Below are 13218 nucleotides of genomic sequence, written 5' to 3'. Positions count from 1 at the left end.
GCTGGAAAGGGTTAGGGACTAGAGCTGGCTGACCTGGAGGAGACAGGACCTTCAGCACAGCTCTAGCAGAAAAGACATGTACTCTTGCAGGGCCAGGCTTCCACACACTTTGAAAGCGTCTCCGCAGTGACATTTCATCTTCAGGGCCCAAATAACTCGCTGCAGGATGACTAGCTCCCAGGTCCAACCTATTTGTACCCAAGGTGTTCTGCAGCCGGAATTTGCAATGATTTCACCTCTGACTGCAGAGCTTTGCTCCAGAATCTCTTCTTTCTTTTAAAAGACAGTACACTCTTAACCTTATGTTTCAAGAGGGATCTCTGGCAATATAAATTGTTCAAGTATGGCTATACTGTAAGCTGCAATGTTGCATACAGATATTAGAGCCAGCCTCGTCAGAAATAACAATACCGAAAGCAGTCTGGCATGGAGATCTCTACTCAACACAACCTGCAATGTAGACATACAATGAATATTAACAGTGATAATACTTCACTGCTGATCTTTGCAAAAGCATCAGCTAATTCAATAAATACCCTAAGAGAAGTGACCTTAGAAGTATAATATAATAAACTAAACAAATCGAGATTATACAAACCTCACAGCAGAATTATGGGCTCTTACCATCACACTGTTCTTTTTCAGTTTCCTCTATGGGTGTTACATCCGTGTTAGAGTCTTTTCTTATTTTGTGGCAAACTTTGTACGGTAGAATAACATAAGGGATCCCTTGGTGATCCAGGTGGCTGATTCTTTAACATGATCATAGGCTAAGTATTTGGTGAGTAATCTAGATGATACAGAGAGAGGAGACAGGAACATGACCAGCTACATGGAGGAAATTTATGTAGGGGATTACGAACTTTATTTATAATCACCAAGGCCCTAATCAGCATCATCTTCAATGGAAAGAGAAGTCCTAGGACAATTAATACTAAAAAAATGCTCTCAAGAAGCCCTTTTTGTGTCTTTGGCTGACAGCCTTAGCAACAACACCTAGGAGAGCAGATCTGGTGTCCCATTGCCCCCATAAAATTGAGAAGATATTTGTTGCAGGGGAAGAAAAGATAAGCATCATCCAGATTTGTCTTTAGAAAAAGTGAAGTGTGGCTGCCTTAGAGTTATGGTGAGACAAAGTGCATGTTTTTGCAGTCATCTGACGTAAAAATGTAGCTGAGTTTTCAACTATGAAATATCTGGAGAACGCCAAAAGGTTTTTCTTAGCACTACTCTGATGCGAGAAATCAGGTCCACTATATTTGTGGCCTGTAGGCATGGAAGTACCATCTGAAACATGAACATAAGGTCTGTCTAGTCTCTGGAAACAGTTTGAACAGTCATCCAGAGTTTAGCTAAGAACATTTAAAGAAAATTAGCATTATGGTTCAGGGGCTGGAGCCAGTCATGCTATGATGGGATGTGCAGCTGTATCCTTGCCAGACAGAGAGGCTTCATTTTTTTTTAGGCTAGCAGGAGAGGCTTCCCTGCCTGGGAGCTCCCATCAGCAGTCACCGTGGCAGTGAGGAGAGCAGCCAACTGGGAGAAATGAAAGTGGCATGTTATCCTGCTGGGACAAGAGGACTTGCCCAGGGAAAGGCAGATCTGCTTGCCCACAGCTGGCCAGGAGCTGAGCTCCACCTCACATGAAAGTACTGTGCACCCAGCTGGGCTCCTGCCTGCTCACTGCATGTGCTATGAAGATCCAGACGGTCGTGTGTTGCAAAGCCATGAGAGGCAAGGACTTAAACACAAGCCCATCCATACAGCCGAGACAGCTCTGATACTTTTCCTAGCTAAGCCTCTGTCGTGGCTCCTAGCTGAGTTATGCAAGGGAAAAGCAGCCTCAGTTCACGGATTTTTCCCAGGAGACCACTCCTCAGAGAGCTCCTTCTGCACAGACAGAGCAGAGTGCCTGGACAAGGTGGGACATCTCAGGACGTGCCTGGAGAAGGTGGGACATCTCAGGACACTTTTCTCTGAACTTGGTGCCACCAGGTGGCTCCTCCTTCCTCCTCTGGCCCATCCCTGGGCTGGACACTCGCCCTCCCCTGTGAAGCTCCTGGTCTCTTCCTGAGGAGGGTCAATGGTCTGCTTCCATGTTTACCCATTGAAGGGAGAAGACTCAGAGCTCATCCCTGATTTCGATCCAGCAAAACTCCTGGAAAAGGAGGGAGAAGGGGAAGTGTTTGTCCCAGTGGGCAATAAGAGCCATGAAGTCCTTTACCCATAATGGCTGAAAGGCCCCTCTGAAGGCCTGACCATAGCATCTCACTGTGCTCTTCATCTAGATGTAAATCACACCCTGCAAACCTCCAAGACATGTTTACCCATACCGTAACACCAAGATGGCAAAGTGCATGCCACCAACCTCCTATCTGCATTACTCATCTACATTGGCCAAATTCCTAAACTGCCTGAAATACATTCCTTGTCTGAAAAAGCTTTTTCATGCTGGTCAGAGGGTGTGAGTATGTGTATGGGTTTCTGAAAATCCATGTTGCTGTGCCTCAGGTCATATATCACCTTCCACATCCTTGGCCTCAGTCACCATTGGGAAGCTACAAGGTGTGCCAGAAGTCCAACAGCTCGTCTTGATCATGCCCTGCTTAGAGCTAGATACTGCCTAGGCAGTCTCCAGCCCTTCACCACCAACACCAGGGCCACCGGCACCGTGGAAAGGCCAGACAGACAAATCACTCCCCCAGGAGTGACTCCATCCTTAATTTATCCTGATGCCCAATCAGAATAGGCACAGAGAGCGGATGCCAATTATTTCTGCGTTTAACAGAAGATAAGCTGCCTCAGGTGGCATACGTGCTGGCCAGGACAGAAATACCTTCTGGCTAATTGCTTCTGGCCAGCGTGCAAGCAGTAGGGTGGTGGAGGGGAGTGACTCAGGGCAAAGTTAAGGCAAATGGCATACCAGGCAACTGGGAACCAGGATTTCAGTTGCTTTAAATTGTACAGTTAAACATCCTCTTAAGTGCTGTTTAAGGTCACTGTAGCCTTAATGTTGTTTTCACGAACATTTTTCTTAATGAAAATGAGAGCATAGAGAAGAATTCCCAATAAGCTGTAATTAAAAGTTCCACATTGCACTTGTGCACTCCAAGTCCAAAGAGAGACTCACCTGCTGAAAGGCTGACAGTGGCAAGATGAACCTCCTTTGACAGCATGGAGGAGCCGGGACAGCCTTCAGAGATGGTTAGCTGGGACTCAGGACACCCCTTCTCCCCCATGGGAGATGGGCCCATTAACCCTCTCTGAGCTGAGTGACCCACCCGTCCGCCACTGCAGAAACTGTCCATCTCCCCAGCCTTAATGAAGAGTGAAGTTATGAGGCAGGAGCTATCAACAGCACTGAAAAGTGCTCTAAATTCATGCACCCATTGTGCAATCTTTTACAAGTGTAGAAACAGAATAAATATTTAAGTAGCAATAATTACATATTAATACAACTTATTAACTAGAAGATCCACTTATATTCAACCTGATTCACTTTATGAGCCTGACAGGAATTTTTACTCTCCCTCCTACAACTTTTCTTACCTCTTTTTCTCACCCCAAACCATTTGCTTCTCTTCCTTGCTGCATCTTTTCTAGGACATGGATTTATTTCCCACCTTTATGGTAAAGCACGTAGCACTTTTTCTGGTGCTCAGAATTAATTAACAATAAAATCTTTTTATTACGATCTGATGACAATTTGCTCTCCTTTATTGGCAGCACATCACAGCGCTGACTGTGACCTGAACCGCAATTTAATCCTCATAGAAATTTGAAGCTTTTACAGCTCAATGTAGCTACCAGGTTCGTGCTCATAACAGACCTCTTGGCTGCAAAGCAGAAGCAGCTTGAAATCCTCATCTGGCAAAATGATGAAACACCTGTCTTCCACTACAGAGGAATTCCATGCGAAAACATGGCAATCTGGGAAATAACCTGTGAAAAATATCCTACCCAGTTTCTCACACATCTCATAAAAGTGGATTGCACCCTGCACAGCAGACTGTGTTTGGGTCGAGCACAGTGAAAAATGCTTAACTTTCCTAAAACGCACAGCAATGTATTTATTTTTGAAGCTCTATCGCTCAAAATAGCCTAGACAATTAATGGAAAACTTTCCAAAACATTCCAGGCCTGGCACTAAGCGTGAGAAACTCCAGGCTGAGGGGAGGCCAGAAATAGGAGCCACGGATCTGTCAACTCCGGAGGCACCGCAGTGGCCCCGTGGCGAGGCTGGTCCCGTAACCTCTGCCTGCCGGGATCCAGACCCATCTCCAGGTGGCAACTGGAGCACATGAGAAAGACAGGGAAGATGCTGGAGCCCGGAGGACGTCAGGCATCCCTGTAACGTCCCTATTCACATTCCAGGCAGATCAACACAATGCTGAAGATTTATCTGTTTCTACCTTTTCCATCCACATTATATTGGAACATCTTTATTCCCAGGGAGGTGGGAGAAGGGGATTTCAAGGATGGCAAGAATATTTATTGAAATTATAGCCCCGGTGGAACTAAAACCAATAAAAACTGCTGACCTGTGGCAAGTGGTTACGTCAGCCTGGAAGACACCAAGGCACTCCACGGGCCAATGCACAAGCAACTCTATCAATAAGACACTGTTTGTGATGTAAGAATAAGGTATGCAGTCAGAGTCTGGCAGCATCCCTTTCCATTGCCATCACTTTAAAAAATGATCCAGGTATTGCTAAGCTTCTACAAATGCAGCACTAATTTTTCTGAAGCTCTTGGAGATGTGCAGCTGCTGCCCTCTGTGTTGGGTTTGTGTGGCAAGGTTTTGGTAGTGGGGGGGGCTACAGGGGTGGCTTCTGTGAGAAGCTGCTAGAAGCTTCCCCTGTGTCTGATAGAGCCAATGCCAGACGGCTCCAAGACGGACCCACTGCTGGCCAAGGCCAAGCCAATCAGCGCCTCTGTGATAACATATTTAAGAAAGAGAAAAAACAGAGAGGGCTTTTTGCAGCCAGAGAGAGGAGTGAGAAGATGTAAGAACATCTGCAGACACCAAGGTCAGTGCCGAAGGAGGGGGAGGAGGTGCTCCAGGCGCCGGAGCAGAGATCCCCCTGCAGCCCGTGGTGAAGACCATGGTGAAGCAGGCTGTCCCCCTGCAGCCCATGGAGGAAGGATGAGGGGGTGTAGAGATTCCACCTGCAGCCCATGGAGGACCCCACACCCAGAGCAGGTGGAGACACCTGAAGGAGGCTGTGGCCTGTAGGAAGCCCACGGTGGAGCAAGCTCCTGGCAGGACCTGTGGCCTCACATACAGAGGAGCCCACGCCAGAGCAGGTTTGCTGGCAGGACTTGTGACCCCGTGGGGGACCCACGCTGGAGCAGTTTGCTCCTGAAGGTCTGCACCCAGTGGGAGAGACACGTTGGAGAAGGTTGTGAAGGACTGTCTCCCGTGAGAGGGACTCCATGCTGGAGCAGGGGAACGATGAGAGGAGTCCTCCCCCTGAGGATAAAGAAGCAGCAGAAACACCGCGTGATGAACTGACCACAACCCCCATTCCCTGTCCCCCTGTGCCGCTGGGGGGGGAGGAGGTTGAAGCCGGGAGTGAAGTTGAGCCTGGGAAGATGGGAGGGGTGGGGGGAGGTGTTTTAATATTTGGTTTTATTTCTTATTCCTCTACTCTGTTTTGCTTAGTAATAAATTACATGAATTCCCTCTCTCAGTTCAGTCTGTTTTGTGCATGACAATAATTAGTGAGTGATCTCTCCCTGTCCTTATCTCCACCCACCAGCCTTTTGTTACACCTTTTCTCCCCTGTCTGGTTAAGGAGGGCAGTGATAGAGCGGCTCTGGTGGGCACCTGGCCCCCAGCCAGGGTCAACCCACCACATCCTCTCATGACTTCATAAAGTCATCCAGCGTGAAAACCCCTCGCACCGGGATCACACAGGTTTGGTCATTTTGGATGAGAGACCCTCAGCAGTGCCAGCTCTGCCTGGCAAGACTTGGTGATTAAACCCCTGCGCAACTCCAGCCCGCCAGCCTCTGCCAGAGGTGGGACGGGTCAGCAGCCTGCGTGTCACGTACCCAGCCCTCCTCGCTCACTCATTTTGTTGGGGTTTCACTATTAGCATTCAGCGTTTCTCTCCCGCCTTGGGGTAAAGCACCGAGGCAACGTGGGAGGATGAAAAAGCCAGGCTGACCTGCGCCATATCGCATCCCAGAATCAATGGAGCACAAAAAGTACGATGACAGCCGTGGTGGCGAGAGAAGCGCTGGCAGGAACCACCTTCCTGAGGGCAGCTGGCATCTCAGTGCAGGTACATGTAACCTCCTTGGCAGCAGGTCTGACTTAGACTAACGCTGCAAGGTGCTAGCAGTGCTCGGCTCCGGCTGAAGGTGACCAGGGTTTGGTTGCATTTGCTTCAGGGAACCGAGTTCACATCATCCCTGTTTGGTATCTCTGCGTGGGGCTCCATGATTTGCAGATCCGGGCCCACAAAATGAAAGGAGATGAGGAGATGGAAGCCTGAGGGAAGAGTTTTCCTCCAAAGCTCTGCAGTGCTGACAGCCCCACCATGGACACACCTGACACCAGGGGCTATCTGTTACAAAAAGCCCCAAAGGACCGCTAGGAAGTGTAGCATTTGGGACGTAGTTAGCAGGAACATAAGTTACAGTTTGCTGAGTGCAACCAATGGTTCGTTTCACCCTATCACCCTGTCTCCAGCAGTGGTCACAAGAGATGCTGTCTAGGGAGAGCTCATAAACCTGGCCCCTTCCTGCAGTCCATGCCTCTCCTACTCCCCTGGGACACCTTCCCCTCTTGTACTGGATGCTGGAGGGTACCGTCCTGCTATTCTCTATAGGATCTGTTTATGGGAATAGAGCCTATACATTTATGTAATCACCTTCTTAACCTCTTAATAGCATCTGCTTCTACCACCTCCCGTGACAGCAAGGTCCAACGCTTTACTATGCGTTTCACAACAACACTTTATCTTGTATATGTTGTAGAACACTCTAAGTGCTCCCTGGTCCCTGAGCAGCAGGACTTGGTGCGTGGCAGTTCTCCATCCAGCCTACCCACTACTTCCATGATTTTTGCCCTCTCAGCCAGCCTTCCCTTCCCCAAATGGAGGAATCCCAGACTTTTTGTCTGTCCTTGAAAGGCAAAGTGCCTCATCATTAGGAAGCCATTTTTATAACATGCACTTTATAATAAGGATATGTAATAGAGATTACTTTGTAGGGTAGGGAAGGTCAGATTCATATTCTTAAATAGTCGCATTTTAGGATAAACATTTTTCTCCCCCTAACAGTGAATTCTTTGAAGAAAAAAAATGACCTCCACCACTTTTGCATAGGAATGGGAATTATGAAGTAAGAAATTTCACTATTTAAAAAATGACTGACTGCCTCACTTTTGCTCATACTTGTCTCCAATACCTGAACGCAAGGTTTGGCAATGAGGAGCTGTCACTGCGGGAGCACAGCAGTCAGAAAAAGGGGTGAGAAACTGGAGAACCTGCCTAAGCCACCGTGAGTAGAACTGGTACTCTTTCATTTGAACACTTGCATATCTGCAGAGATGCTCAGCACATCACTGCAGCTTTTTCAAACACAGAGACAGATCATTGCATGAATGTACACATGTGTTTCACACATGTTATGGTTTAACCCGGCAGGCAGCTAAAACAACCGCATAGCCGTTCGCTCACTTCCCCCCCCAGTGGGATGGGGGAGAGAATTGAAAATGGAAAAAAAACCCCACAAACCAGGAAAACAAAAAACTCGTGGGTTGAGACAAAGACAGTTTAATAGGACAGAAAAGGAAGATAATAATAATAATAGAATATACAAAACAAGTGATGAACAACATGGTTTTTCACCACCCAGAGTCAATGCTCTGCAAGACCCTGAGCTGCCCTGCCTCCCCCCCATTATATGTGGTACATGACATCATATGGTGTGGAATATCCCCCTGGCCAGTCTGGGTCAGCTGTCCTGGCTGTGTCCCCTCCCAGCTTCTTGGGCATCCCCCAGCTTCTCCTTGGCAGGGCCCTATGAGAAGCTAAAACTCCTTGACTGCTCGGCAACAACTAAACCATCAGTGTGTTATCAACATCATTCTCATCCTAAACCCAAAACACAGCATTAACTGACTGCTAGGAAGAAAATTAACTCTATCCCAGCCGAAACCGGGACAACACGCTTAGATTAGTTTCAGGTTTGCAGCAAGCACTACTTTCTCTGGTGCTGGGTGAAGACAAGGAAAATATCTCCCCCAGGAGCTAAGAGCCATTGCAAGCCTGACCATTTCTGCTTGAAGGTCGCAGCAAGATCAGAGAGCTGTGCCATCTCTAGCAAATATGTAACTACTTGTGCATGTAATTCCTCTACAAATGTGTCCACTGCAACATACCTTTCTCCACAGAGAGATGATGAAAAGAGCTATGTGCAACAATTATAATCATTGCTTAATGGCATAGTGAAGAACAGTTACAGGTTAATTTAGCACAGTAAAATCAATACAGACAAAAATAACCGTATTGATAGGCCCAAGTTTTAAAGCCCCATGTACAGCTGGGTGCAATCTCAGCCTGCCGATGGTTATGCTACCATGAATGAGCATGACACTGGCCTTTCATGCTCCATAGCCTTTCCTGCTCCAAGCAGCCGGCTCAGCAAGGCAGGCTCTGCCCCAGCTCCAGCACAGGGCAAGCTCAGGCACCTCGAACACGCACAAAGCTCTCACGGGTCACGTTCCTGCCCTGGCTGGGCAGCAGCCAGCCCTGTAAGCATGTCTCCAGGGACAGGAGGCAGCTTTCCCCAACCTGGCATCCCCAGGGATAGCTGAGAGCAGCAGGCACAGAGGGAAGGAGGCACCAGGTTCCCATTATCATCAGGTGCAGGGAGGAGCTCGACGAGAGGACAGCTGTGTCTCATAGGGCTGTTTGGTCCTTGCCAAGCTCTGAAGGATGGGTTTGATTTGACAGGTTTCCAGCCCTCAGGGACTTCTGCAACCCTCCCAAGATAATCCAGGATAAAATAGATTTAAAATAGACTTTTTTTTTTTCTGGTTTATTTTATCTCTTCCTCCATGTGGGGGATGTGGAGAGATGGTCAAACCTGAGGTGTCAGCACCTGTGAGTCCCTCTGGCTTGGGAGTGTACCTGCACTTTTCCCATGGAGGTTAACTCACTGGGAAGGAGAAGCTCAGTCAGCTGTGCCCAGGGGGAGTTACATGTTTCATCCATAGGCAGACCTATCCCTGTATTTTAGTCCATTCATCACATCCCATAAACAAGTTTATTGTGAACCCTCTCAGCCCTGGCTCTTTACATATCCAAAGGGATGGAAAATGCTTGCACAATGACGGACTGGAGAAGGACAGGGCATTACTGTAACACAACACGCAAAAGCCAGCTTGAAATACCGGGCTTTGTCCCTGGCCAGTCTCAGTCTCCCCAGTCTCTCTTTTCATTGAGAGAGATCAGCCCTCAAATAGGTAAATGTTCCCTTTAATAACATATAAATAAATTAAAAGGATTTGTTTAAAAGGATGCTGCCAGCCACGTACAGGTGAAAGCTATCTCACTAGCAGAGGCAGACCCTGACAGCAGCCCAGGGGCTCCGTCACTGTCAGCAGGTGCTGTCCCCTCCGGTGGGGGAAGCCCATGTCCCCAGGGTGGAGCAAGGTGAGCCCACCGCATGGGGCAGAGGGTCGCTTTGAAGGACAGGGGCCTAGGCCAGGGTCCCTTCTCAGCAGCTCTCAGCCAGATCATCTGCCAGGAGCATCGCAAAACATTTTTTGTCTGTGGTGCTTCAGAAAATGGACCCTGTATGGTGCACCAAGAATTGCCCTGGCTTTAGCTGCCTGTCTCTGAGGACATGTCACTGCAAATGGCCCACCAAGCGGAAAAACAGAGCTGGAGGGACAGCGCGGACAGGCTGGTGATGGCTATCAGCCACCCCATACGCACGGCCACCAACCTGCTCCAGTGTGGCCATGTCAGCTTTTATGTGGCTGACTTTATTCCTCCAGACCTGGGCTGAATGCCGTTTTCCCCACAGCAGCTTGAAAGCTAATTTAAGTGAGTTCAAGCCTCTTGCTTTGAGCTATGTCTTAAATTGACTTGAGAGCATCGAACAAAACCAGCTTAATGGCTGCCCCGTGACTGAAATGAGTACAGATTTGTGTGGTCGTGATGTCACCATGGCCCTTGCAGCCTTAGTGTTCACCTGAACCTGGAGGTGGCCTTTGCTGATCTCTGACCTGCTCACACGGTGACCAAGCCCAAAATTATATGGGACAAATCTATCTTGTGCATCGCCCTGCAGAGATGCTGTCAGAAAGCCACGGGTTTTCTTCAGCAGGTTGTATGTGCACCAGACATGGGAGAGCAGTGAGGAAGGAGTACAACGTGACAAGGGAAGATGGACTGAGTTAAAAACAAACAACTGGAGAAGGATGGAGGTTTGCAGAACAAGATGGAGGATGATAACCACACTCAGGAAAGGAAAAACCTCAATCCTTAACAGGCAAGGAGAAGCAAACACTCCACTTCCCATGTCCCTCCTCCTGCCTTCTCCTCCTTCAGGTTCTTCATAGCGCCTGGATCAAAAAAAACAGAGCTAAGAATAAGCAATGTGAGAGTGTAATCAACAGCAAAGGAAGAGAAGCGTTTTCTGCTCACTAGCAGAAAGCTAGCCCTGTCATTAAATAACACAGGTTGACAGCCTTCTGTGATGTGAGGAAGTGGGAAATGAAAGGTCTGAGCCAGTAAAGCTGAGAATGACAAATGAGAACCACAATGAAAAATGTCCGATGGGTCTGGAAATTAAAGTCCAACCTCCCGGAGTCTCAGAGGGAGCCGCAAAGAGAGACCGCTCACCAGAGGAGCAATTTTGGGGAATGCCAGGAATTCCTCGACTGGGTGTCCTGTGCATCACAAGGAAAAGCTAGGAGGCCCTTGCTCTCATGGGCACGTTCAACACTGCCCTGGCTCCTTCGGGACAAGCCTGCTGGAAAGAGGAGAAAGCATGATTACTGGAGCGAGTGAACATTCGGTGTATGGTAAGGAAGGAGACCACAAGGTGGATTGCGCATACTGCAGATGAGGCAGGAAAAACCTGAGGGTTGGTGAATCCGGGGTACCATGGGAGAGGAATAAGGACGATGGAAGATCTGGCTATTATCCGGGGTGCCATTAGCACCATATCCATCTAAAAATGAAGTTGTTTTAAATCATCTGCAACAGAAATGATTTGCGATGGCATCAGACCATTAGGTCATTGCTCATTCATCATGAACTGGGGCCCATGCATAGTTAAGCCACTGGCCACTACAGTATAAATCACAAAACCTGCAGTTCGTTTTTGGCGCAGATGCATTTCTTTCTCTAATAAAACATTGAAATGAGCAACCTGGCACTGCCTTCCATGGACTGAACTGAGGCCGACTCTGCACATTCATCCAGGTGCCCATTTTTTTGTCCCTAGACTGAGCAAAAGTCAATAAATGAGCTACAGCCAGTGCATGGAGATTTAGTAGGGTTTCCAGGTACTTTTGATTTTGCACCTCTGACGATTTTGTCATCTCTTGATCTCAGCCCACGTGTCATGCTTTGCTGCAGATTTATTGAAGTCAGGAGTTCACAGCTCAGAGCAAGATTCAGAAGATAGTTGATGGGTGCCAGGGGGCTCAGAAATGAAGTGGGACAGATGGACACACCTTAAGGAAAGCACTTTCCTCCCTTCTCTGAAAAGTGATCAGCTGCAGCTCTGAAAATCCTGTTCAGGAGCTTGGTCTCCTTAAAATGCCTCAATCTCACTCTATTTCTAGTTTGTTTGGGTTTTTTTCTCCCCGCCAAAAACTATTTTGCTGCATTTAGGAACCTTTTTTTTTTCCAGCACTGTCACACAGTTTCTAGCTACACTCCGCTCGAGGTGCAATGCCCTACCACCACCTCACCTGCTGAAGCATGAGCTCAGCTGTTGGGGTACCATCAGCCCTCTCTAGGGATTTGTGGTTTTAGAAGAGAGGCATTTGAGCCCCGTGACAAGAACAGACTTCTCCACGGGAGCTGTCTGAAGGAGCAGTGACACATTTCCTACATTCATTGTGTGTGGTTTGGGTCTCCTTGATGTAAAAGTAATGGAGCAGGTGCAAAATGTGAAATGATGAGGTCCATAACAAGTGAAGTGAGAAGTGAAGGAGCTCCATTCCCCAGGACTGCCTCCTACTCCTTTGCTCCCGAGGCAGGCTGGCCCCCGGTGCTGTGACAAGCTCCCACCTCAGTTCAGCAGTGCCCCAGTGCCCAGTTCCTCAGCAGGCTCCTTTGTACAAGTCTCTGCATCGCAGCAGGGGTCCAAGGTGCCAGCAGTGCACAAACGCACCTAGCCAGGAGCCTGAGGCGGAGACACACAGATTTAATGCCTTTTATTCTCTGTTGATGGAAAAAATGTCATTTGCTCACTATATATTTTTACTGTTAAAAGAAAGAGGAGCTTGTTGATGCACAAGCAATACTGCTTTAATAGACTGACAGTGTTAAACCAGCGCAGCTCCCTCAGGATAGACACAGCTGCTGGGTTCAAGGTGTTTGTAGCACTGCATTGCAAGGGGAATGAGCTATAACCACATAACAGACCTTTGCACCCTCCTTGATAGCATCAGATCAAATTTCGGTTAGATAAACAAAAGGACCATCCAAAAATCCACCCCCAATCAAAATAATAATTAATGGCATGTAAGTGAGGTCTACATTTCTGGCTATCATCACAGAGAAAGAGGATCCACTTCAGGTGGTCTGTAGTAGCTTAGAGGATGAGTCACTTGGTGCATCACAGTGGGCATTAATAGGCATAGATAGTAAGGACTATTGACATTTAAGTACTTCACCACTGAAGATGCAGCCATGGTGTTCCTCAAGCCTGAAGAGATGATATCTGCTCATGTCTCCTTGCCACTATGGTCCATCTCCCCAACTTGCTGACCATCAAATTACCTTACGAGGGTTTTGTTTGCACAGTGTGGCTGTAGATGGGCAAGCAGAGGCAATGAGGACCACAAAACCAACTTGAATTCCTTATTTGTCCTCTCCGTATCAAATCTGCAGGGCAGCAAGGCTCACACACGTGCAGAGGGAGTTTTTATTCCTCTGCCACACAGTGTAATTGGGAAATCAGATTATGTATCTCTGACACTGTTGTCCTACATCTTTTTATGTCACTATCACCACA

The sequence above is a fragment of the Balearica regulorum genome, chromosome 5 (genome assembly GCF_011004875.1).
Source record: "Balearica regulorum gibbericeps isolate bBalReg1 chromosome 5, bBalReg1.pri, whole genome shotgun sequence".
NCBI classification, from domain to species: domain Eukaryota; kingdom Metazoa; phylum Chordata; class Aves; order Gruiformes; family Gruidae; genus Balearica; species Balearica regulorum.
Note: the sequence above shows the minus strand (reverse complement) of the source record.